Source organism: Euleptes europaea, chromosome 13, assembly GCF_029931775.1.
Source record: "Euleptes europaea isolate rEulEur1 chromosome 13, rEulEur1.hap1, whole genome shotgun sequence".
Taxonomy (NCBI): domain Eukaryota; kingdom Metazoa; phylum Chordata; class Lepidosauria; order Squamata; family Sphaerodactylidae; genus Euleptes; species Euleptes europaea.
Window position 1 is genome coordinate 30,106,052 of NC_079324.1, and position 26,871 is coordinate 30,132,922.

Here is a 26,871-nt window from a genome sequence, read left to right on the forward strand (position 1 = left end):
ACGGTTGCAGAACAAATGCTGGTAAACCGTCTTAAGGACTATTGTGTGTAAATGCTCAAGATTGTCACGTCCTGTTCACAGTTGGGTAATTAAGGCTGCACTGCTATGTGTATGTGAGAATATGCCACATTGAAGCCAGTGAAGAAAAGTATATATGCATAGGATTCTGTTATAAATCTGATTCAAGTCCATCCATTTCAAATTGTATTCTGGAGAGCTGTGGAATCCCTTGGAAACATATCATGAGTTTTTCATTGAGAAGATCAGCACAGCTGCAGACTTTCTTGAAACATAGCTTACCCACTGCTACTGATCTTCCCCTGCAGTCACAACCAGCCATAAAGGAGTGTTTGACGTGTTGTAGGCTTGTAAACGTACGGTAATGTGGGACAGTGAAGGACTGGTGACGCACTGATGAACATCCCCCAGAATGCAATGCATTGAGGTTCCAGGGGGAACAAGTTGTTTTGCAATGAGTTCGCCAAACGTCAGGTCTGAGAAACACTGACCTACTATGAGGAACTTTACAAAGAACTGCAGTCCCAGATTAAGCATTGTACTTGCATATGCCTTTCATTGTAGAATTGTTGCTCCATGACATCTACTTTGACTAGTTTGTTCTGGTTTGCAAGCTACGCTACTCGCTGGACTTTTTTTACCTGCTCTTGTTATCTGTCTTCATTGAGAGCAGGAATGTATGCTCTGGATTTTTGTGTGTGTAATTTCTATGCTATTTTATCAAATTTTAGGCAATATATAATAAAATATGCCTCCAATAGCAGTGGGCAGACATATTTTCTAAAAATAGCTGAACTTTTTTGGGGGTAACATGACTAATTGTTTGGTCAATGTCTGCTGTGATGGGCTTAGATGAGTTTTGCAGGAGTTGATAATCAAAGTTCAAAACTGCAACAAGGATGGTTCTGTCTTGACTCTTCTATAATTGGATCTCAAATTGATGGATCCAACTCTTTGTGATGAGCAAACATTATTGTACATTGATCCTAATAGAACCTCTGAATTCTTGGTTATATAAACATTCTGTAAAACCACTCCAAAGCTAAGATACTGTACATTTTGAATGGAAATTGAACTTTGGAAAGTTAAACTTTTGTCGGAAAAATAGGTTTAGTTTGTAGCTATTACTGTGCTATCTGGGTATATATACAAGGGAAACCTTTGACAATCTCATCAAATCTCAGAAGCTAAGCAGGGTCGGCCCTGGTTAAAATTTGGATGGGCAACCTTCATGGAACACCAGGGTTGTGAAGCAGCGGCAGGCAATGGCAAACCACCTCTGAATGTCTCTTGCCTTGAAAACCCTACAGGGTCGCCATATATCAGCTGCAACTTGATGGCATACACACACAGGGGGGAAATGAATTTCTTGCTTTTCCCGGAATTAAAAGAAAATCTGAAAGGATGTTTTATGTTTAATAAATTTTTGCTGGTGTCTTCTAGATGTAATTTGCCATTTGTAGGTGATTACTGAGACATCTGTTGAATTGTGCTTGTATTAGTGATGGCTCTGATGTTGGCTGAACTGGTATAAGAACACAGAAATTGTAACTGCTCAAGAAAGTTTGCTGTCCAGCTTTTCCTGGAGGAGAAGGAGTAGTTCTCAGTTTGGCTGACAACTACTGACAGTTTAAAGTCTCACACAGGTACAAACTGAAGACTTGGAAGAGGCTGTAAGGAGCAGTTAAAGAGAGAGAGGACCTTGAAGCAAGGAAAAAGGGCAGAGGCGTTAGGGAATGGACATGGAGACAGCTGGTAGGAGAGGGTTCTGAAGAAACCCCATAGCTCAAAGTCAGGAAAGGATTAATGTTAAGGTAGGGAAGGGGAGATTATTGTGGGGGAAAACTGGTTGAGAGACAGCATGTCTAAAGAAAGTGAGGCAAAGTAACTGTTTCTGTGTGAGGAAACAATTGTGGATAAATACATGGCTGAGGAAAAGGCTTGAGCCAGGATTCTATAATCCCTTTGCTAGCTTGGCAGTGATGAGCATCTGTCCCTTAAATTCTTGGCGAGCTACCGAATGAAGAAAGACACATCCTTCTGGTACAAACCAAGTACTCTGGGAAGGGAGAGGCTAGCAGCTGGCTAGTAAGCCAAACTATGCGGACCCCATACTTGGGCTGCGCACTACTAGTAGGAAGAAAGAGAGTAGGCAGGTGAGGTTTGGGGGACTGTGGGACAGCCAAGAGAACATAGTTTTATCTGGAGTCTAGATCTCAACAGGGAAATTCCGAAGGGTATTATAATGAAGATTACATGGTGGAATAATGGGTGCAGGGAAAGGTTATCTTGGTTTTGGATACATTTATGAGCTTCTGCTAACAGAAACTGGGACATGAAGTATAGTACCTTTGGGCCTTTGAAGTTATTTAATTTGGAATTGGGACACCGGAACACGATAGATGAGAAAACTTGCATTTTGAAAACTAGCTGTCAGAAATTGTATTGGTTTATATTAGAGAAGAGTGGCAACTTAAATCAAGAGAAGAGCTTAAAATTAAAGACTGGTTTATGTATTATAAACTAAACGATATATTCATTAAAGATAAACGTATAGGTTTTAATAGAAGTAAATCTAAATTGGAATTAATACTAAATTCAGGAAATAAAGGTCTGGTAGGTAATATATATAGAATTCTAATAGAAATGAACTTAGAACAAGAGAGGATTAAATTAGTGATGATAAAATGGTTGAAAGATTTAGGTTATAATATAGATTTAGAGGTATGGGAAACTCTATGGAAAAGAGAATTTAAATTTACAATTTGTAACGAAATAAGAGAGAACATGTACAAAATGTTTTATAGATGGTATATTATGCCAGTAATGGCAAATAAAATGAGAGTAGGAAATACAGACCTATGTTGGAAATGTGGAATTGAAAGTGGAACATTTATGCACACTTGGTGGTTTTGTAAAAAGATCAAAAAAAATTGGAGAAAGGTATTTAAGGAAACCAATAATTTGATTAATAATAAGGTAAAACTTGATCTGGCTTTTTGTTTATTGAGGATTGTAAGGGAGAAAATTAGTAGAAGTGATAGAGTCATATGCCAATATAGTTTTGCAGCAGTGAGAATTATAATAGCAAGATCCTGGAAGCTGACAAATAGACCTGCAATTAAAGACTGGAGAGAAACTATGGTTTTACGTGCGAATGGCCAAATTAACAGATTCCCTACGTGGGAAAGACATGGAAGAATTTAAACAATCTTGGTTAAAGGCCTTCGCATATTGGGATAAACTGGCAAAGACGAATCTTGCTAATTTTGTGAACGGGCTGTAGAAATAACTTTTCCCCCCTCTAAGTTTAGAAATTATTGTTGTAATATTAACCTGATAAGACACTTCACCGGAAGTTCTGCCCGGTGATGGAGGGAAACGGGGTGTTCACTACTGGTGGGTGGTGGGTATTAAAAGTATTACATATGGAGTTATTCTTTTTTTCTAATCTAACGAACATAATTCAACTTTTTGTATTTTACTATTTTGTATTCTAAATTGATTGTATTTTTTATTAATGCAAAAATAATTTATATTAATGCAAAAATATATATATATATATATAAATTGTATTGGTGTGATTGTGGCTGATCTGACTGACATACCCATGAGGGCTAGGCTTTCCACAGAGCAGCCCTGGATACCAGCAATGAGATATGTAATGTAAGCCAACCGGAGTCCCAGGTAGAGACATATTTGTTTTTAATGCTGTTGCATAGCTGCTATCCTTGAGGGGATTAATGTGAAGGCAAATATGATCCGTGGGAGGAATCATTTGTCTTTGAGTACCTTTTATTGCAGGTAAACTTAACTGCTTCAAACTGTGTTTTGATATTTTGTAAGTTCATGCCTTTGTTGGGTGGGGAGGAGGCAATAGATACCCACAGAGAAACCAAGGGTAAATGTGTTTAGTTTGAGGTAAGAAGGAATTACTGAATTCTGTTCTCAGTGGACGTGCATGCTTCTATTATTGGTATTATTGTCAGATGGCTTATCAATTAATGTCAGATGGCTTATGAATGGTGAAAGATTGCATTGGTTCTTGTATACTGGGGGTTGGGAGTAAAAACTGTCAAAGAAGCCTTGCCTACAGTTAGATTCTCAATGTCTGAGCTGTCGGTGGAAACAAAAAGAACATGAAATTATGAGGCCAACTTATACATGCCCTTAGGGCAGTGGTCGGCAAACCGCGGCTCGCGAGCCGCATGTGGCTCTCTGGCCCCTTGAGTGTGGCTCTGCCCATCCGGGTGGCACTGCTTCGCTCCTCCCCAGCCTTCGCCCCACAGCCGCTTATTATAGCCGTGCGTCCTCACCCACACCCCTTTCCCCTCCTAGTTCCACCCCCCGAGCCCACATAAGGGCGAGAGAGGCTTGCATCAGCCTCCTCCACCCTCCCAGCCCTGTTGCTCCAATCTCCCCGGGCACGCACGCCCACGTCTCAGCTGGTTGTCGGGGCTTTGAAGAGGCCGCGGTAGAACGCCACGCACCAGCTAGTTCTCTCCCGGTTCTCGGGAGGCTGCGTGGTTGCTGGCCGGGCTGTCTTCAGGGGTTCTGCTCTCCCCCCCCCCCACTGGAGATCCTGCTGGGAAGGGGTAGGTGGTAGCTGGTGGCCCCCTCCAGTCCCCGGCGGGGTTGTCCCACCCTTCCCGCCGCACCAGCTGCGGCGCAGAGGTTTGGAGTGGACTCTCCCTCTCCCTGTCGTACCCCTCCTCCACCCTTTCCTTCCCCTCACAGTGTCAACGGGTTTTGAAAGCAGCGCTCAAGGGCCGGCGGCGCCAAGGCGGGCGGCGGCAGCCAATTAGCGGGTGGGATTTTTCGCGCTGGTTTTGGTTGGTGGAGGAGGCGGAGGCGCTGAGGAGGGGCGGACGGCAGGCCAGCCGGGGAGGGAAGGAAGGAAGGAGCCCAGGCAGTGGCAGCGAGGAGGAGGAGGCCAAGAGGCGAGCGCGGGAGGCCGAGGTGGCCGGGATGCGCCAGGGTGGCCTCCGAGAGGTCAGTGGGGGTCGGGGGAGGCCACGGGGCCCGGGGGGGAAGCCATGTTTGATTCATTCTCCGCCAGCTCTGGTGGGGAGGATGCTTTTATTTAGTTAGTTAGTTTTAATCAGTGTACCTATAGTTTAATTAAGACTTAAAACTTTAATTAAAGTTTATTAAGTTAATAAACAGTGTACCTACCTATATAGTTTAAGTTTAAGAAATTTGGCTCTCAAAAGAAATCTCAATCGTTGTACTGTTGATATTTGGCTCTGTTGACTAATGAGTTTGCCGACCACTGCTGGGTGATACCATGTGAGAGTGGAACATTTCTCTGCATAATGTAGCTAGTCCGCTTTGTCAACAGAAATCTGGCAAATTAGCCACCTTAAAGTGATAGCCAGGCTACAGAATTATTTCCAATTTTCATTAATAATGGTGTTGTCATCTGACCAGAAAGGACAGGTACAAATTTTCTTAGACTCCGTTCTAGCTAGATGTGAAGGCCTGGGAAGAAACCAGAAAATTATGGGGGAAAGGGATTTTTCCCCAAGGCGCTCCCCCCTCCCATTTTCTGGCAGAAAAATTTGAAATTTGAGGAAGTACCAAAAAGAAACACCCCTCATATGAAATATTTTGTCTTTTAGAATGAGTGAAATGCTTTTAAAGACAAGAGGGGCATGCTATTGATGTATAAAGCTCTTAATACAAGATGCATTTCTGTACCGATACCTGATCTTCATGAGGGTAGCATGCAGGTCTTTCATTATTTCTGTGGTCCTTTTGACCTGACTTGTCTCGCGGTTGATCTTGTCACGTCTCCCTCAAACCACTATGACACATATACCCATAAACTGAGTATCAAGTAGCTTATTGCCTGTGTTGCTGGAGTGGGAAAAAGATCAGGAGGTGGGGCAGAAACTGCACCAAATTCTCAGAGAAAAACTCTGAAAGTTTTGTTGAAAACTGAGGTCTCGCTAACCAGTAGTTACAGAAGGAAGACAGTATCTAGCCAGAACTACATCTAGCTGTGCAGCTATTGTTAAGGAGCCTTTGTGTGACCCCTTTTTCCGGCCAGATAATTTATTTAATGTTATTTGCATAAAGCTTTATGTTTTCTGTTTAACTCCTATTTTTCTACTTTTCAAATAGCAAAATTAAGGTATACGGACTAAGGTAGCATAAGTTACATCAGCTTGCGGTTTTCTCTTAAGTATTGGCTATATTTGTAATTTTGCTTGTAGAAAACTAAGGCATAAATTCCATAAATATTTCAAAAATTGCAATTTTATATGCTGTTATAAATGATATATTTTCTGTTGTTAAAGCAGTAAAATTAGTTTAGGATTGATATGACAGCAAGTATTGCATGTATTTCATTTTTTCACAAAATCTATATTTCTCCCCCCATGGGTTTCCCATGGCTTCAGAATTTCCAGAAATTTTACATCTCTAGTTCTAACTATTGCAGCCATTACATACAAAACATTGCTATTGGAATTAATGGTGCAGATTTGTGTATATGAGAAGGAAAGTTGGTGTTTATGGAATATTGGACACTGGAGAAATGTCCTCCACCCTAGAAGTCACCCTAATAATTCAGCCATTGGGACTATACTATCAACGAGCTGGGACCCAGCTACAATCTCATAGCTGGCAAAGGGGAAAACTGCAGGAGGTGAGCAATCTCTCTCCCAATCACAGTGGAGTGGAGCAAAAGATTTACCACCTAATATCTCTGTCACACCTATGGGGACAGAGACTAAGAAAGCCCAAAGGCTGGATAGATAAAATTTCTTCCTCTTGAGGCAGAAAAATCAGAATTGACCCACAGGGGGACAGACTCCCAAGAGGCAATTATAAATTATCAAGACAAGAAGGAAGCTCTCTTCTCTTTGTTCATCTTCCTGGGAGGGGTTCAAACCATGAATGGCTAAACTTCTACCTAGGGACTCCATCCTGTCCATGTGTTGAGACCATTTGAGAAGTCCCAACTCTGAGAACTAAGGTAGGCTGCTACCGCACTAGGTATTCCCAGCAATGTATCAAGAGTTTGGAAATGTTATAAAAAACATCGCTTTAAAAGGGTTTTTGGATACCACGGCTAAAAAATGGTTGGAAGACGTCTTCACAGCTAAAGGGGCCAAACAAAGGGCAAACAGTATTTTTTATAACAGTTTCAAACTCTTAATACATCGCTGGGAATACCTATTGCGGTAACAGCTGTAATGAGGGACTTCTAAATGCTGCAACTTCAACATTTATTATCCTAACCTAGCAATGACATCGTTAAGGTAAGTAATAGATTTTAGGATAAGAGGGTTGTGTGTTTTCCCCAATTCTTTGTATCCTTGTTCAGCCTGATGCTTGAACAGAGCTTGTTTATTTTTTATTATAACTTTTACATTGTCAAAGCTTGAAGACTTGTCTCTGTAAACACACCACACCTATTCAGCTTGATTTTCAGAGATCAGTGAAGGGGAGGGGCAGCAGTTGAGCTCGCCTTCCCTAAAGCATAATAGATTGTCCGCCCACTAGCTAGCACAAGTGGAGTGGGAGGCAAGGCAGCCAGGTGGAGCCTCTAAATGGAAATGCAGGCACCGAGTGCTAGATGTACAAGTCTGGGGGTTACCGCACTTGTATTCCCAGTGATGTATTAAGAGTTTGAAAACGTTGTAAAAAATACTGTTCGCACTTTGTTTGGCCCCTTTAGCTGTGAAGACGTCTTCCAACCATTTATAAGCCGTGGTATCCAAAAACCCTTTTAAAGCGATGTTTGTAATAACATTTTCAAACTCTTAATACAATGGGAATACAAAGTGCGGTAAACCCCTCTGTCTAGCAGGAGATACTCTTTCAGATTTGTCTGTGGTTGTAGGCACTAAGGGAGAAGTTGTTACCCTCTAGGAGTAAGGAAAAGCAGTTGCCTCACAGGGCAGAGAGTGACCTGGGTTAGCCGTGGGGCTGTTCCAATCTCCCGGGATCTGAGGAAATGGGGCATTCGAACCTGTTCCTTCACTGGTGCATTTAATGGGAGTGATAAAGGGATTTTGGTTCATACAAAGCTGTCAAATGAACTGTTTAGTCTGTTTTAGCAACAGATTGTATGTTCTCCTGTCATTTATATAGGGTGCCTCAGTAAAGGATATATTGACTTTTGCTAATCCCTTTACAGCAGAGACCAGACATTTGCTGCTGTAGATACTCAACCACCTGAACTGACAAGAAATACATAACTTGTTTACAAATCAGCACTGATATAGGCCCTCAAATTGACTAATAGCCAGCCATAGTTAGAAGAAGAAGAAGAGCTGGTTTTTATATGCTGACTTTCTCTACCTTTTAAGGAGAATCAAGCCAGCTTACAATCTCCTTCCCTTCCTCTCCCCACAACAGACACCTTGTGAGGTAGGTGGGGCTGAGAGATTTCGGAGAGAACTGGCCAAGGTCACCCAGCTGGCTTCATGTGTAGGAGTGGGGAAACCAACCCAGTTCACCAGATTAGAGTCAGCTACTCTTAGCCGCTACACTATGCTGGCTCTCCTGGTGGTCTCTGCTGATCATTCCCAAGCCCTCTGTGCGCCAGAGGAGTCAAAGAGGGTCTTCTCATATAATGCATTTGGATTAGGGTGAGTCTCTGGTTACTTCTGTCTTCTCCAAGGCCCAGTGCAATACAAAATACTTTGCACTGAATAGCTTGCACAAGGGATTTGTTCCACCTAAACAAAAATTAAGATGTATAGCTCTCCTTAGAAGCATTGTGGTATAAAGTGCTTTGAAAACATAAAAAGCTATATAAATGCTAAGTATTATTAAATAACAGTGATAATTGTCATCAGAAAACTTGACAGTTCTGTCTACATTAAAAGATTAACGATTGCCATAAAGTGTTTCGAAAGTTTTATCATCTACCTGAAAGTAGTATAACTTGTTCCATCTGGGGCTTAAGGGGAAAAAGGCACCTCACAGATTTTAAATATTCTCATAGTGTATAATGTCTCCTGATCGTTGTACCTTCTTGCAGAGGGTTAACGCCCAGGTTTTAATAAATCCCAGGGCAAATATTTACTTAGTGAACTTATATAAATGCAGAATCTTATCAGCTTAGTAAACGTTGCTGCAAGGAGATTCAAAGTACAGAACCATGGCTGGTAAATTGCCTGCCTTACATAATAATCTATACTGACCTTCAGAAGAAGGTATCTGATTGGGAGAATCAAAATGGTGCAGCAGGACAAAGTACATATGTAACTCTTGGGTTATTTTAGAGGTTTAAAGGTAGTGTTATGACGTTAAGTGTTTTCTCATTAAGCTACTCTTGTAGAGGAAGAAGAGTTGGTTTTTATATGCCGACTTTCTCTACCACTTAAGGGAGTCTCAAACCGGCTTACAATCACCTTCCCCTCCCCACAACAGACACCCTGTGAGGTAGGTGGGGCTGAGAGAGCTCTTAATAGAACTGTAACCAGCCCAAGGTCACCCAGCTGGCTTCGTGTATAGGAGTGGGGAAACAAATCTAGTTCACCAGATTAGCCTCCGCTGCTCATGTGGAGGAGTGGGGAATCAAACCTGGTTTTCCAGATCAGAGTCCATTGCTCCAAACCACCGCTCTTAACCACTACACCTCACTGGCTCTCAATGGCCCCCAATTGCAGATTCTTTCAAGATACTGGATGATTTCGATAGCAGTTGTGGGGTGCATGCTGTCTGCACAGACAACAGTTGAATTTGGGAGGAATTTAAACACACACACACACCCAGCATATTTTTAACATTTTGGATTTTTCTGCAAAGCTAGGGGGTAAGTGTGGCCCCAATCCGTGGATTTAGATATCCGCAAATGGGGGCCACACGTGGGAAACAGATATATAGATGTAGATAACATTGGCAACAATATGCTGTAATGTGTTTAATACATTAAAGAGTTCGGTATTCTCAATATTATAAAGTTTAACTTAATATCCAAATATGCTGGTAGTTCTACCTGTTGTGACTAGAAGAGTGCTTATGTCCAAATAGTGCACTGCAAAATTTGTTTTCTGCTGTCGGGCTTTATTTTTTCTACCTCTTAGATGGCAAGAATAAGATACATGTGCTGTGGTAGCAAAGGGTGCAGCAGTTTACAACTTTCTCAAGTTGTGAGAGAAACTTGCAATTTTTCGTATAGAAAATGAAGACACTTGTACTTTTAAATTCCATAAATATGCCAAATAGTCCATTTTTGTGTTAACTAAGTTAAAAATAATGCATGCTGTTAAATCAGTAAAATAAGTTTAGGCTCGATAGGAAAGTAAATATTACGTACATTTCAGTTTCCTCCCAAATCCCCCTCCTATCTCAAAAAATGGGGGGGGGGATATTTTTTCCTTGTATTTTCAACCTTTCCAGAAATGTACATCTCTGCATTAGACCCAGACTGGGGCTTTATAGGCCAAAACCAGCACCTTGCACTGAATCCAGAAATGTACTGATAACCAGTGAAGTTGTAATGTAAGAAAAAGAGGAAGAAGAGTTGGTTTTTATATGCCAACTTTCCCTACCAGTTAAGGCAGAATCAAACCGGCTTACAATCACCTTCCCTCCCCCTCCCCACAACAGACACCCTGTGAGGTAGGTGAGGCTGAGAGAGCATGCCTTTCCCAAGGTCACCCAGCTGGCTTCATGTGTAGGAGCGAGGAAACAAATCCAGTTCATCAAATTAGCGTCTGCCTCTCATGTGGAGGAGTGGGGAATCAAACCTGGTTCTCCACTGCTCTTAACCACTACACCACGTTGGCTCTGTGTAATGTGTTCCACTGGTTTGCCACAGGCCAAAAGATGATAAGCAGCCCTTTGAGTTAATTTCAAGAGCAGTCCCATACAGATTAAGTTACAGTACTCTAATCTGGAAGTTACTACAGCATGAATGATAGTGGCTAAAACGATTGAGATGCAGTAGTAAACTCATCTGGCAAATCAGTTGAAACTGAAAAGATGTACTTTGGGCTGTTAACCGTGGGTCTAGAAGCAAAGCTCTGTTCAGGAGTATTCCAGAACTGCAAGCAGGATTGTTTAGGAAGAGTGTAATTCTATCCAGAACAGGCGTTCCCTAAACTGGTATGCTAATTTGTGTTTTGTCTTCATCTCCAGTCAATTAAAGTCCTCAGTATTGCAGGTGGGTTGAAAGGAGAAGTAGAACTGGGTATATCAGATCACTGATTCCATTACTCATCTCAAGCTACCTCTCCCAGCGGTTCCATGTAGGACATCTGTAACACCTGTTTGAATTGCATTATTTAATACAAAGACCAACTCAGAAGTGAATTGCATTATTTAATACAAGGACCAACTCAGAAGTAAATACAATAGCAACAACCGTCATTATAAAGTTACATAAATTGTATTACACATCTTTTTTTAAAGTATGGCATTCAAAACTGAACCCTAAGCAACCCTACGGGAGTGGAACAGTTCTTTCAGAGAGCAACAATAGTCTGCTAGTACCACCTTCTGGAACTTGTCTAAGAAAGAATCAGAAGTGACAAAGTGTTTCTGGAGCAGAACTTTGTAAAACAAGAACTGTTAACTTAATTTAAAAGGCAGTATCAGATTCCAGAAGGGTAGCTGTATTTGTCTGAAAATGTGTGTGTAGAGGCTGGGAGCAGTGCCCAATTCACCTGTGAAACTACTCTTGGGTTGACTTCTAACTCTTTAGAGACTATTTCTTTAAGGAAGTAGTTTCATAGCCACAAGACCATTCTATAGCAATGCAGGTTTCCCCAAATGCAAAACGGTGAGTCATCCAAGATCTCACTTTCAATCCTGGTGTCTTCCAAAGCACGGTAAGCACTATAATAATTGTACTACATTACAAAAAACGCAACTGCTGCAAAGATGCATCCTACTTATTTTAAGTAGGGAATTAGTCAGTGCATTGCTGTGAATCATTTTTAATGAGCATTTGATAGGCGTACGCTACAGCATAGGCATAGCTGCTTTTAAAATTTAATTGAAGTGTATCAAACAAAATAGTGAGATGTGTGTTTGTTTTTGAGTGAATACATTAATACATCCACAATAAAGCACAGGTAACCAAGCATGCATGCTATCTTCAGAATTTTGTGAATTAGGGTCACACCAGTACAGATTTCATCAGTTCTTCCTGTCGAAGGCTGTGGTTTAAGAAGAGAGAAGAATACTGGAAATAAATAACTGGCTACGTAGGTGGTGTCGTCAGGAAAGTTTTTTTTTTTCCTGGACTGTGGCTTCACTTTTGAGATGCAGCTCTTCTGTTGGGAGAGGGTTTGTACTTCACGGGGGTAGGAAAAAATGCATTTGGCAAGAGCCTTGTAAACCTGATGAGGGCTTCAAACTAAATCCTGTGGGGAAGGGAGACAAAATTCAAAGCCTAGTATGATGCCAGTAACTGGAGAAAAGAACGCTAAAGATGTGTGGGGAGGGGCACATATGCAGAGAACAATTAATTTACAGGTAAGAACAGAAATGAAACACTCAGGGTGCATAAACCATGGATTCCAATGTCTCTACACCACTGGTTCCCAACTGGGGGTCCGCGGACCCCCAGGGGTCCGCGAGAACTAAATTAAGGTCGTGAAACAAAGTTATAAACCCATAATAAATTAATATTTTCAATTAAAAGTTATCTATTATAAAAATATATTCAAATATTATTCTAAGTTTAATGTTTAACTACAATTAAGATTAAAGTTTATTTTCAAATTCTCGGAATTTTTATTTTGAACCTTGGGGTCCCTGCACCAAACAAAAAAGTCCTAGTGGTCCCTGGTCAAAAAAAGGTTGGGAACCACTATGGGAAACAAACAGGAGGAACTTGAAGTCCTAATACAAGAAGGGGAGTTTGATCTAATAGGCATTACTGACACTTGGTGGGATAGATCACAATGAGTAGCCATGTTAGTCTGTCACTAGCAGTAGAAAAGAGTAGGAGTCCAGTAGCACCTTAAAGACTAACAAAATTTCTGGCAGGGTATGAGCTTTCATGAGCCACAGCTCATGAAAGCTCAAACCCTGCCAGAAATTTTGTTAGTCTTTAAGGTGCTACTGAACTCCTGCTCTTTTCTACTACTTGGTGGGATGACACTCGCAATCGGAATATTAGGATTGAGGGGTACAACTTGTTTAAAAAGAACAGACAAACTTGTTTAAAAAGAATAGACAAGGAAGGGGGAAGGAGTAGCATTACCGGTATATGTCAAGGATGTGTATACTTGTGAGGGAATATATGAATCTCAGCATGGAAGGTCAGCTGAGAGTCTCTGGAATAAGAAATAATAGTCATATTATGGTGGGGGTCTGCTATAGATCACCAAGCCAGGCAGAGGACTTGGATGAAACACTCCTAGATCAGATTAAGAAGTTCTCAAAAGACATAGGACATGGGAGATTTCAATTTCCTTGGTATTTGTTAGAAGTCAAACTGCTAAAAATGAAAAGTCTAATAAATCGCTGACTAAACATTAGGAAGAATGTCCTGACAATTGGAGCTGTTCCTCATTGGAACTTTGAGAGGTGGTAGGCTGTTTTCTTTGGAGATTTTAAAGCAAAGGCTAGATGGAAAACTGACATCAATGCTGATTCTGTGAACTTGGGCAGATCAAGAGAAAGAGAGTAGGAAGGGATGAGTCAGTGCTTGGCTTTCGTGTCCCTTCCTTACCTACCCAGGGTAATGCTGATTGCCACTTCTGGATCAATAAAGAAATTTCCTCCAGGCTAGACTGGCCAGGGATCCTGGAGGGTTGTTGTTGTTGTTTTTGCCTTCCTCTGGGCAAAGAGCAGGGGGGAGTGGGGGAGGTACTTGTGCATTTCCTGTGTTGGGTAGGGGGTTGGATTAGATTATCCTTGAGGTCCCTTCTAGTGCTATGTTTCCTGGTCAGATTCCCAGGGCAGCTTTTCTTGGCATGCCACCTTTGGAGAGTGTTAGATGGCCCCCTTGAACAGCTTGGATAAACTTAAGGCAGTCCATATGGTTCCTCCTCTCCCCTACCGGACTGGTAGCTGCTTGGGTACGGCCATTTGAGGTTAGTAGAAAGGACACTAGAGGAAGTTGTTTTAATAAAAATCCTTCCTCCATCTCTGTTATCGACCTGGTCCAGGTCAGGGCTCTCCACAGATGCTGTTCACCAAGAAAAAATGTACTGGAGATTTGATCACAGGTGTTCCAGTGTCTCATCTGGTCTGGCCCTCAGTTTCATTGGTGTATTTGCTGGGTGTGTCCTGTAGAGTTAGCAGTGAACATGGTGGACTTTGGCTTAATAAATAGTAGGTGCAAACCAGTCCTGGAGTTGTCATGGATAAGGTAGCTAGAAGGCTTGATTACTGGGAAGTGCAACTTGTAAAGGAAAAGTTGTGTGTAAGGAAAGGTTGACTAACTGCCATAAATTACCCCCTTCCTTATCACCACTATTCAGATGAGCTTGATGACCTAATTCAGTAATCTGATTTGGTTCTCATCATTGGGAGAACTTGCTGCTAGTGAAATGTAATTGTTTGCCAAATTGTTATACTGCAGACTGTTTCCTCAGGACTTACCTATGGCTGTTACCGCGCTAGGTATTCCCAGCAATGTATCAAGAGTTTGGAAATGTTATAAAAAATTCTGTTTGCACTTTCAGTGTATTCCCACCAATGTATTAAGAGTTTGAAAATGTTGTAAAAAATACGGTTCGTACTTTGGCCCCTTTAGCTGTGAAGACGTCTTCCAACCATTTTTTAGCCGTGGTATCAAAAAACCCTTTTAAAGCGATGTTTTTTATAACATTTCCAAACTCTTGATACATCGCTGGGAATACCTAGTGCAGTAACAGCCTATATTATGAAGTTAATGTGGATGTTGTATCTCTTCCCTTGTTTCCTGTATGCATAAAGTTCTCTAAAATTTACTCCTCCCCCATATAACTTGAGTATGTCCAAGAGGCCTCTTAGCCCCTTCCCAAACCTACAATTTCAAAGGTTCCTTTTACACTGAGTGAACTTTGTGGTATATTTTCCCATACTCTATCCTCTAAACCAGGGGTGTCGAACTCATTTGTTACAAGGGTGGAATATGACATAAAAGTCACTTGGTCGGGCCATGCCTTGCCAGTGTGAGGGTTCCCAACCTCCCTGTGCAAACTCCATAAAATCACTTGCTCAGACGGTCATGCAGAACCAAGGAACTTTTTTGGAAGCTTCAGGTTAGTATAGGTCTTACAATGGCAAAGTTGCAAGTGCTAGCAATTTCACAAAGACAGAATTATAACCCCTACAGGGAAGCAGATGTCAAATGTATGTTATGGGAATCTACGAGATAATTGTGCATGGTACAGGAACATCAAAGATCCCAGGAAGCTCGTTATTGCTATCTACACACCAAGGCCATAGCTGGTGGGAGGGAGTCGGAGAGAGCAAGGGAGGTGGATGGTGGGAAGAGACATTCCAACCTGGGGCCTGCTAGACGCAGCGCCTGAACCAAGGAAAGGCAAAAGGCCTGGACTGCTTTTACGAGCCGGGGGGGGGGGGGACACACAAAGCAAAAGCTTACAGACCCTTACATTCTGCCCCCCTTAAGGCCCCCCTCCCCCGAGTCCGGGTGGACGAGGCTTGTCAGGATAGGCAGAGTGAAACTCTCGAACCAGGCGGGGAGTGGCCACCCATTCGTCATGGGCGGGCCCCAGGTGCTTCCAGCGGATCAGATAGAACAATTTTCCCTTTTTCAGCTTAGAGTCCAATACTTTAGAAACTTCAAGATGCGATTCCCCCCCCCCACAACCGTAGGAATTTCGGACTTAGGGAGGGGGTGGAAGTGAGGGGCAGCGACGTACGGTTTAAGTAGGCTGATGTGGAACACCGGATGTACCCCTCAAAGAGACTTGGAGTTCCAACTCCACCGTGACGTCGTTGATCACTCGGGTGATGGGGAAAGGACCTACATACTTGTCACTAAGCTTTTTGCAAGGCCGAAGTGAACGTAGGTTCTTTGTGGAAAGGTAAACCTGCCCTCCCACCTTGAGTTCCCACCTCGGAGACCGATGTTTATCGGCCTGGTCTTTGTACTTGCGCTTGGCCCTTTCCAGGTTTTTCTGCAGCCAGGGCCAAGTGGTCTGCACCACCTGTACCCAATCCTGGACCTCCTGCACCCCTTCAAGTTCAGGAGTGATGGTAGGAGAACCAAAGGGCCCAAAGTCTTTTCCATAAACCACATGAAACGGACTGAAACCTGTGGAGGAATGGGGGGCATTATTATAGGCATATTCAGCAAAAGGCAGTAGGTCTACCCAGTCGTCCTGGTGGTAATTGACATAACACCTTAGATATCATTCTACCACAGCATTGACACGTTCGGTCTGACCATCGGTCTGGGGGTGGTAGGCTGAAGAGAGTCCTTGTTCCTCCACCCCCATGACTTTTAGGAAGGCCCTCCAGAATTTGGCAACGAATTGGGCCCCTCTGTCGGAGAGGACCTTCCTCGGGATCGAATGATACTTCACTACGTGATTAATAAACAGTTTAGCCAACTTTTGGGCCGATGGTAGCCCCGCACAAGGAACAAAGTGAACCTGTTTAGAGAATAAGTCTGTTATCACCCACAGTACAGTTTTTCCCCAACTTGGGGGCAAATCAGTGATAAAATCCATGGCGATCACTTCCCAGGGCATAGTTGGGGTCTCCAGAGGCTTTAAGAGTCCATGGGGCTTTCCCATTCGCTTTTTGGCAGTGGCGCAAATGGGACAGCTGCGCACATATAACTCCACATCGGCTCTCATACCTGGCCACCAAAATTGACGCCGCAGTAAATGCACAGTCTTCACAAACCCAAAATGCCCCGCTAGTTTGGCCCCGTGGACCATTCCCAGCACCTCTTTTCGGAGTACTTCGGGGACATAAAGCCTACCCCCCTGCAACCAAAAGGAGCCCTGTCGGTCGAGATTAGCGGGGAGAACCTGCTGATCCGCCTCCCTCAAAGAAGCATCCCGGAGCCGCTGTTGAAAAGCCTCCGGGACTCCTTTGAGGGGAGGAAAATCCTGGCGGTGAGACTGGGACCGGGTGGTTACTGCAAGTCCCGAGACTTCCCCTCTCTGTTCAGGGGTAAACAAGGAATCTACCGGCCGGTCAAAGTCATTGCGGTATTGGGGGAGCCTAGAAAGAGCATCCGCTAACGCATTGTCCTTCCCTGGCACATGTTTCAGGACAAAGCGGAATTTGGCAAAAAACTGTGCCCAACGAATCTGTTTCGCGGTGAGCTTTCCAGCCCCTTTTAAGGCCTCTAGGTTCTTGTGATCGCTGCAAACTTCAAAAGGGGTCTCTGCCCCCTCCAGAAAATGCCTCCAAATGGTGAGGGCATCTTTAACAGCTGCGGCTTCCTTCTCCCAAATGGCCCAGTTGATTTCGGATTGGGAGAACTTTTTAGAAAAATAGGCACAAGGTTTCAGCTGACCGTTCTCGTCCCGTTGCAAGAGGGCCCCCCCCATGGCAACGTCAGAAGCATCGACCTGGACCACAAAAGGTTTTTCACAATCAGGGTGCGCGAGAACGGGTTCGGATGAGAAAAGCCGCTTGAGCGTATCGAAAGCCTGCTGGCAGTCCGAAGTCCATTGCAACCTAGCAGAGGGCAAGGCGGCTCCCGCCCCTTTCCCTTTTGTACGCAGGAGCGAAGTGAGAGGGAGCGCTACCTGGGCAAAGTTAGGGATGAAGTTTCGGTAAAAGTTAGCAAAGCCCAAAAACTGCTGCAAATGTCTGCGCGTGGTGGGGGGGTCCCACTCCATTACCGCCCGAACCTTTTCGGGATCCATCTCTAAGCCTTGGTGGGAAATCACATACCCCAGAAAAGTGATGGAGGGTTGATGGAAATCACATTTAGAAACCTTAGCAAACAGTTTGTGCTCGCGCAGCCGCTGCAGCACCTCGCGCACCAATTGTACGTGCTCCTTCATGGTCTTCGTATAAATGAGGATATCGTCCAAGAAAACCACCACCCCGCGGAACAATAAATCATGAAGTACTTCATTAATCAATTGCATGAATACACTCGGAGTCCCCGAAAGTCCGAACGGCATCACTAAATACTCAAACATTCCAAAACAACTTGAGAAGGCAGTCTTTGGTTCGTCCCCTTCTCGTATGCGGATACGATGGTAAGCCTCCACCAAATCCAATTTGGTGAAGATTCGGCCCTCCTTCAATTGTGCGAGAAGGTCTGGAATGAGAGGGAGGGGGTATGCATTAGACTGAGTGACAGCATTCAGTCTACGGAAATCAATACACAGTCTTAAGTCTCCCGTCTTTTTCTTGACAAAGAAGGCGGGGGCCGGGTATGGTGCCTTTTACGGGCGGATAAAGCCCCGCGCTAGATTGGTGTCCAAATATTCTCGCAACACCGCCTTTTCATTAGGACTCATGGGGTAGACCTTCCCTTTGGATAATTTGCCATCCCCCACTATTTCAATAGCACAGTCCGTCTCCCGGTGGGGGGGCAATTCGTCGCATTCCCGCACATCAAACACATCGGCAAACTGGGAATACTCGCTGGGGAGCTGGGGCAGGGAAGCTTTGATAGAAGGGGCCCCCACGAGGGCGGCTGCGGGAGTTTTAAGCACTCGGTCTTTATCATGGAATTCACACAGGTTGCGGGAAAAAGTGAGCGTCCGCTCGATCCAATCTATGGAAGGATTGTGCCCCAGCAACCAGTTCATCCCTAAAACAACGGGCGCGGCAATGGGAGCAATGGTAAAATAAAGCCGTTCCCAATGCTCCCCTACGGCCATGACGACCGCGGCGGTGCGGTGAGTAACAGGCCCCTTTTTAAAGTCACTGCCATCCATCTGGGAAAAGTGGATGGGTTCAGGTAGCCGCTTTCGCTTAACCCGCAATTGTCGAGCAGCCTCTTCGCTTATCAGGGTGCGGGCACAACCCGAGTCAACTAGGGCCGTAAATTCTAACATGGGCCCCCCTTTAGGCAATGAAAGATTGACCTTTACATATACATTGTCTTCCTGAGCGCTTACCATCAGTGGAGCTCCTTGCACAACGTTCGGAGCGGTCTGCTGAGGAGCCCCCTTTACAGCAGACCGACGGCGTTTTTTGCCGGCATGTCCCAGTCCTCCTCCTCGCTGGAGGAAGCAGACACGGTATTTGTAATCCGTGACTCCGATGAGTCAAAGGTTTCATTTGTAATCTGTGGCCCCGATGGGCCAGAAGTGCCCGAGGCTTCAACCTCGGTGCGTGCATTCATTGCCGAGGGTGCGCCCCGTCGGCTCGGTGCGCCGCTCCGGCGGCAAGGTTGCCCCTCGGGAGGGGGTTTCTCAGGTTCGGTCGTTGCCAAATGAGACGGTCCCGAACGTCCGGGTCGGGAAGGGCATTGAGAGGCAAAGTGTCCTCTTCCCCCGCAAACGAGACAGGCCCCGCTCTCAAAGCATTTGCGGCGTTCGGTCACGGAAGGCCCTCCCCCCGAGGGGGGACGAGAGTCCTTCGGACCGCTGGGCCTGTCTCCACGGGTCTTGGTCTCCCGTCCGGTGCGTTGCTGGGACAGGAGCAGCAGCTGCTTTCGGTTCTCGATGTCAGCGGCGTGACGAACCCACCCTTCAACATCAGGAGTGTTACCTTGCATGAAAGCCCAGTGTTGCAATTCCGGGTTCAAACCTTCGCGGAAATACTGCACCCTGGTAGCTTCACTCCAGTCCAAAATTTTACTCGAGAGCGACTGAAATTTGCTTGCATACTGCGTGACCGACTTAGTCCCTTGACGCAGTTGTAGCAAGGCGGTTTTTGCTTGCTCACCCAAATGCGGGTCCTCGAAACGGTGTCGAAGGGCGATCATGAAGTCATCAAGACTTCGTAAGACCGGGGAGCGGAGCTCATACTGCAGTAGCATCCAGGCGGCCGCCTCACCCTGTAGAAGAGACGCCACGTATTGGACCCGGGATTCTTCCGAGGTAAAGGTCCAGGTCTGTTCCCGCGTAAAAATGTCCACTTGTACCATAAAAAACGTCAGCTGGTCACTCGACCCGTCATACGTGATCTTCAGGTCTCGGCGGGCCGGTGGAGCGGGACGGATGGGAGGTGCGGGAGCCACCGGTGGGCCTGGTTGCTGCCCTCCGTCCGCCGGAGCCACGGGTGGCGTCGGTACCTTCAGGTCGTCCATGGCTTGAGCCATGTCCAGAATCACCGCGTTCATGGCATCCATCCGGTCCAGTAATTCCTGGCGCTCCTCCTGCCAGCGCTGCCGCTCCTCATCCATCTGGTGAAGCAGCAGGGCTTCCTGTCGGGCGGGATCGTCCTCGAACCCCAACCCGCGAACCGCAGTCCGTCATGACCAATCGTCGCTCTGCGGGAGCGACCAACCCCGGGGAGACTCCAGCCAGGTATTCAAGCGGGTAGACTTGGGCTTTGTACCCAGACCCGATCCCGAGTCAGCTCCACTGGGCGTCTTCCCAGTCGACTTCCCTTCCGAAGGGGCCGGATCGGGCTGCTTGGGTACGGTGCTGTCCTTCTTGTCATTGTCATCCCCGTTGCCTGCCATAGCTGTCCAAGAACGGTACAGGAGCAGGACAACGAGGCAGAGGACTTGCAACTTAATGTGAGGGTTCCCAACCTCCCTGTGCAAACTCCATAAAATCACTTGCTCAGACGGTCATGCAGAACCAAGGAACTTTTTTGGAAGCTTCAGGTTAGTATAGGTCTTACAATGGCAAAGTTGCAAGTGCTAGCAATTTCACAAAGACAGAATTATAACCCCTACAGGGAAGCAGATGTCAAATGTATGTTATGGGAATCTACGAGATAATTGTGCATGGTACAGGAACATCAAAGATCCCAGGAAGCTCGTTATTGCTATCTACACACCAAGGCCATAGCTGGTGGGAGGGAGTCGGAGAGAGCAAGGGAGGTGGATGGTGGGAAGAGACATTCCAACCTGGGGCCTGCTAGACACAGCGCCTGAACCAAGGAAAGGCAAAAGGCCTGGACTGCTTTTACGAGCCCAGGGGGGGGGGTACACACAAAGCAAAAGCTTACAGACCCTTACAGCCAGCCCTGCAGGCTCGCCACCCCAGATTGGGACTGGGGGTGGTGGTGGCTGCCTCAACTGGCAAGATCACAGCGGGCTCCCCAGCCCAGATTAGGACTAGGAGGCGGTGGCTGCCTTGGCTGGCTCATGGGCCAGATGAGAGCTCTCAGGGGACCAGATCCGGCCCAAGAACTGTATGTTTGACACCCTGCTCTAAACCATATTATTCACACACCCATCTACTTTTAGCAAAAACGAAGCTATCCTTTGGGAAATATGGAAGCACCAACATCACTTGATTGAATTGATATGTATTTGAGAGATAGGAAAACCTGAATGTGTGTTTACTATTTGTACAGGACTTAAAAGCTCTGTTAGTAAGGGTTAGGGAAATGTCCTTTTCATAGTGCCCTTGGAGCTTTTTTTTTTTTTTTTTTTTAAGTCAGCTGATGATACTGTTCTCAATGGCTTTGCTGGCTGCTTTATATATTGCACACTCTGTATGAAGCCAGGCAATCAAACTATTGAGCTTTAAAATAAAGTTTGGATAAATATTGGGACAATGTTAAATAAATATTCTCTTACTAGACTGAGCCTTTGTGTGAATTGCTCAGTCCTCTCCTTGTATATGTATGCTCTATTGTTTATATCTCCATTAGTCATGCCTTCCTTCCCTGTAGACAACTGAAACTGAACTAACATCTTAGTGGGAATAATGGGCTACTCCTCAAAGTCAAATTACTTTGTTCAAATTGTCTGTAAAGCAAAATGTCTATCGTTCATTCTTCCTACACAGACTTGCTGCTGTTTGGAGAGGGCAATTAAACCTCCAGAAATTTAGGAGTATAACAAGTGTTTATCATGAAATTTTTGTCATCTGTTGTGTGTGTAAAGTGCCTTCAAGTTGCAGCCGACTTATGGCGACCCCTTTTGGGGGGTTTTCATGGCAAGAGACTACCAGCGGTGGTTTGCCAGTGCCTCCCTCTGCACAGCAACCCTGGACTTCCTTGGTGGTCTCCCATCCAAATACTAACCAGGGCTGACCCTGCTTAGCTTCTGAGATCTGACGAGATCAGGCTAGCCTGGGCTATCCAGGTCAGGGCTGTCATCTGTTACAGAATAGTAAAAAAAAATACTGTGTTTCCCCAAAAATAAGACATTGTCTTATATTTATTTTTCCTAAAGAAGACACACTATGGCTTATTTTCAGGGGATGTCTTATTTTTATTAAGTATGGCCTGGGGCCACCTGAGGGGAGTGGCCTTGGGTTGGCCAGGCTGGGAGTTGGGGCCGGGCCGGGCCTGCGTCTCAGGGCTGGGTGTGGAGGGAGAGGGAGGCCCGCGCGGCCACGGCGGCCAGATCAACGAAGGCGCGACCCGTCCAAAGGCTTTTTGAAGGGCGCTTTCACACAGCCTATTTGAGGGTCAGGGGGGGTCTCTTCCCATCCTGCCGACCCAGCCCCAGCCTCCCCCCTTACCCATGCTGTGCCGGCCCAGCGGGGAGCCACACCTCCTCGTCCCTCTCCGCCACCTCGTCCCTCTCGCTTCAGCTGCCGCTGCCGAGCTCAGGCTGGACACGACTGCCCCTCCATGGGCGGGAATGGCGGCCGGGTGCGGGCAACAGGCGAGGAGCCTCCTTCCAGCGGCCGCTTCCAAGGGGCGGCATTTCCCTGCCCACCCCGCCACCCCTTCAGCGCCGACTCGGGCTCCCTGCCCGCTGGAACGAGGCAGGGGGAAACGGGCGGGGCTACAGGACGAGTGGTCTGAGGCCGAGGAAACTCTCCAGGAACAGTGAACTGGTGGGAAGTCTTGGTACGCTGCATAGCCACGCCTATCACCATGTCTTATTTTCAGGGTATGGCTTATATTGAGCAAATGGTTAGAAATCCTTCTACGGCTTATTTTATGGGTATGTCTTATTTTCGGGGAAACACGATATCTAAAAATTAGAAATGAACAGTGAAAGTGTTCCACAAAAATATCTAGCTTAACCTTGGGAAAAAATCAAAAGTTTTAAAAACAGCTTTCATTTCCTTATAAGAAACTTTATCGAAGTAGAGGCAGTATTGTAGCAGGAACATAAGGAAGTGCTTGTGGCTGACTCATTTAACAAACATTTTACAGCTGTGTGTCAATCTTCCACCTTAAGGGAAACATGCCTGACAGGCGAATGTCACCTCACTAAAGGTAGTCAGTGTCATAGCAGGAAAAGGTAATGGTTGAGGATAGTAACACACTTGTTTGAAGGTTGTGGCAGCTTCCCCAGTGTTGGCTGTTGTCATAGCAGCACAGAGCTTAAGTTGTAGCACATAAAGCAGTTCTAGAGCCCCAACTCTTATTTTGAACCAGTGCTATACATTGCAGAGACTCACTGGTTGCTGTAGGCTCCTAGAGGGACAGTGCCCTCTGGGACTCATGTTCAGAACAAATTGTTTTCTAGTATAGTAAGAATGCCTTGACCTGGCTAGCCCTATCTCGGAAGCTAGGCAGGGTCAGCCCTGGTTAGTACTTGGATGGGAGACCACCATGGAATACGAGGGTTGACAGCACAGAGTCAGGCAATGGCGAGCCATCTCTGAACATCTCTGGCCTAGCAAACCCCACAGGGTTGCCATAAGTCAGCTGTGATTTGAGGGCCAAAAAAAATAGTGAGTATAATTTTTCCATTTAAATAAACAGGAGTCTCTGGCTATGCTGTGTGCACTTACCTGAAATGGCAAACTACACAGATATCCATCCCATGTACTTTAGACTGAACAAGGAAGATAGTGATCACCCATAGTCAGCTGAGTATTCTTCACATTTGGGGAATTGTTTTGGTTAACAAAATTGTTTTGCCCAGTTGCGTGCCTTCCTTATCTAGATGAATTGACCTATTTTAGAGAAGGTTGACGGCACTGTCCACAGAATACAGTGGTATATCTATGACTGATACAATCTCCTTATGGGACATTAATCTAGTTGAAGCCAAACTCACACTACCAAGTTTGCAGCCTGCGCCATTGATCCCAACTAGCTCCACAACTAGATCACGTCACTTTTTCTTGCTAGTGAGGAGGACTTCCCAAATGGATGGATTTCTCAAATCAATGACAGCAATTGATGGATTTCTCAAATAGAAGGAGTTACTCTAGTAATTATATCTCATTACTTGTTCCCACGCACTGCATCCAAGCCCCGCCCCAGCCCTTCAAACCCTCTCCCATTGGTGGTAACTATGTTGGAAGGCTTGGACACAGGTACCTTATCGGTGCATTTCTGTTGTTGTTTATGAACTCACAACATGATAGAAAGTTTTCTGGTGCACCACCAACTTAAGCAGTTATGCTTGTAGCCACGTTTTGCTTTTAACATTAGTTGTGTGATTACTGTCTGGGAAAAGCTTCCAGATTGGAATCTTCACTCATCTTTGCTACAGTTCAGATTGGTCTTTTACTGATTATAAGGGGATTACATTTCTTGAATGTATAAATATGAAACTAGTAGCTGCTTGACTAGAATGTGGCCCTAAAAGGGTAGAGAGGCATCCACTGCTATCAAAAAGAGGGGTCGTTTTGGAAATTAATAAGAAATAAAATATTACAAAGAGTATGCTACACATACCACCTGAAAGGCATGTGGTTAAAACTTGAGGGGGAGGTCTGCAGAAACTATTGCCAGTGGTAACCAGAAACTTATTTCTGGTGATCAGAAGGGAAAACCTCTAGTATATCATAGGAGTAACTATTTGTTTTGGGGTTTGTTTAAGCTGCTGGACATTCAGAATGTTAATTGCATATTGCAAAATGATGCCAGGTTGTATCTTTTGGTGGAAAGCAACATCAATGTTGTGGGTTGGCGAAGTGAGGCTGCTACAAACACATACTCATGTACCCTACTGTCTCCTCTCCTGCAAAACCACCACCACCCCTTGTAAGGCAGCAGCTACGAAGTTCTATTCATTTCCCTAGATTTAACAGCCACTGGTTATCTACCACTTCACACTTTGAAAAGGGGAGATGAAATTTAATTTTTCCTTGATACTATAAAGAGAAAAGTTGCCACATCTCTCACGTAATTGACCAATCAATTTGATAATAATGCAGTATCTGCTTCTCAGAAAGCTTCTTTAGCTTTTTTATCCAGGGAGTGATATATTTATTTCGTGCAATATTATTTTGTGGACATGCTAAAACAATGTGGGCTGGGGAGTCTATTTGATCTGTTCTTACTTTGCCTCCATGGAGCAGGAAGTGATAGAGCCATGACTTGCTGGTTACTAGAAACAATGATTGGTCACCTATCCTGGCTATAAACTTATCATTTCCGGGGTCTGAGACAGTCCTGTGTATGGACAATTGCCAGGGGAAGAAAGATTTTTGACTTGAGTGTGAAACAGTGTCAGCGTACTGCAGTCTTCTCCCCAGTTATGTATGATTTGGTCTTTTAAGTTCTGGTCTCTAGCTTGAAGCTAGTAATTTCTTTGTGCTCTGTGGATCCAGTGGGGAGAGAGCAAGCGTTTTAAATAGACTTTGTCATATTATGTGTCATGCTAAAGGTTGGTGGTGCTGGTCACCTTTGCTTTCTCTCTTCTTTATTGTATGTACTGCTTATTGCATGCTGCAAGTCCATGTGGCTCTGTTTTCTGCGTTATCCTGTTCTAAATCAAGATTGGGGATGAGGGATGTTATTGGACATAATAGCTGGGTGGTGCTGTCTCAGTTACTCCTGGAGGAGTTGGATTTATTTTTACATAGTTTTATTTTGGCTATATGTTTAGCCTTTATGTAGGCAACCCCTAAAGTTGGCTTTTGCTCAAACTTAGGAGGGCTTCGTCACAGAATTGGATGCAAGGGCCTATATTTCCTTTTGAGCATTTCTTTTTTTATCCTCAGTGTTTGCAGTAATTAAGTGTTCTTGCTGGTCAGTATCTTGTTACTGTTTCCCAAGCTGCCAGTTTATTTGTCTATATTTTCATGGGAAAGATCAAACAGACAAGTTTAACATATGCAAATATCAAACAGCCTCAAATTTATCTGGATACATGTAATAATATGAAAACTGTTGCAAGATTGAACAGAACTTTGGGCACAGTAAACTACAGGTTGGATTATAGCGAATCAACAATAGTTCCTGACTCAAATGTTTTCCTGACTGAAATGCAAGTTTATAGGCTGGATTTACTGTTGGGTTATTGCTTTTGTTGGAGCTTAGGGGAAGGATGAGGGCTGGATGTGTATGAAATGTATAGGGTAGTCTGTACATGTTAATTTGATGAGAACTAGCGCTGGGGGCCCCCCGCTAACAGTAGTGCTGGCTAGCTGCTGGTCACCCTCTTCCTCAGTATAAACCAAGCCTTCCAGCCTCCTACTTCAAAATTTACTGTGCTGCTTTCATCAGGGATTTGCATCTGGAGTTTTATGGGGACTATAGATGCAGGCAACACTGGATACTTATTTAGATGTGGTGTTGACTTAACCTGCTTTTCTACATTCTGTTGTAGCTAAGTTAATGGATGCGGCTATCTTAGCTCTTTTTATGGGGCTCATCTCTTGTTTAAAAGCTGAATGGCTGCTCTTTACAGAGGAAATTGAGCAGTTTCAGGGCTGCGTCTCAAGCGATGTTTTTTATAACATTTTCAAACTCTTAATACATCGCTGGGAATACAAAGTGCGGTAACCCCCTCAGTAAGCAAATAATCACAAGTTCACGTTAACACAGTTGGGCTTTTAAGACTGATTTAGTTCTGTGGTTGGATATTGAAGAATTGAATGTGCATCTTGCAATATGAACAGCAACATTAATAAAATCTGGTGGTAGTGGTGGTTATTTTTAGCTGTCCTAAGAGGAACTGAAGTATGGAGTGTTTCTGTTCAGTGACTGGGGCCACTGCTTGACTGC

The 26,871-nt window shown here is 44.7% G+C and overlaps 1 protein-coding gene across 1 annotated transcript in view; it reads left to right on the forward strand.

Annotated features, from left to right (window-relative positions):
• The window catches only part of RNF128 (ring finger protein 128), a 45,276-nt gene that overhangs the window by 4,221 nt on the left and 14,184 nt on the right, over positions 1–26,871 (forward strand). The gene's annotated exons all lie outside the window — the stretch shown is intronic.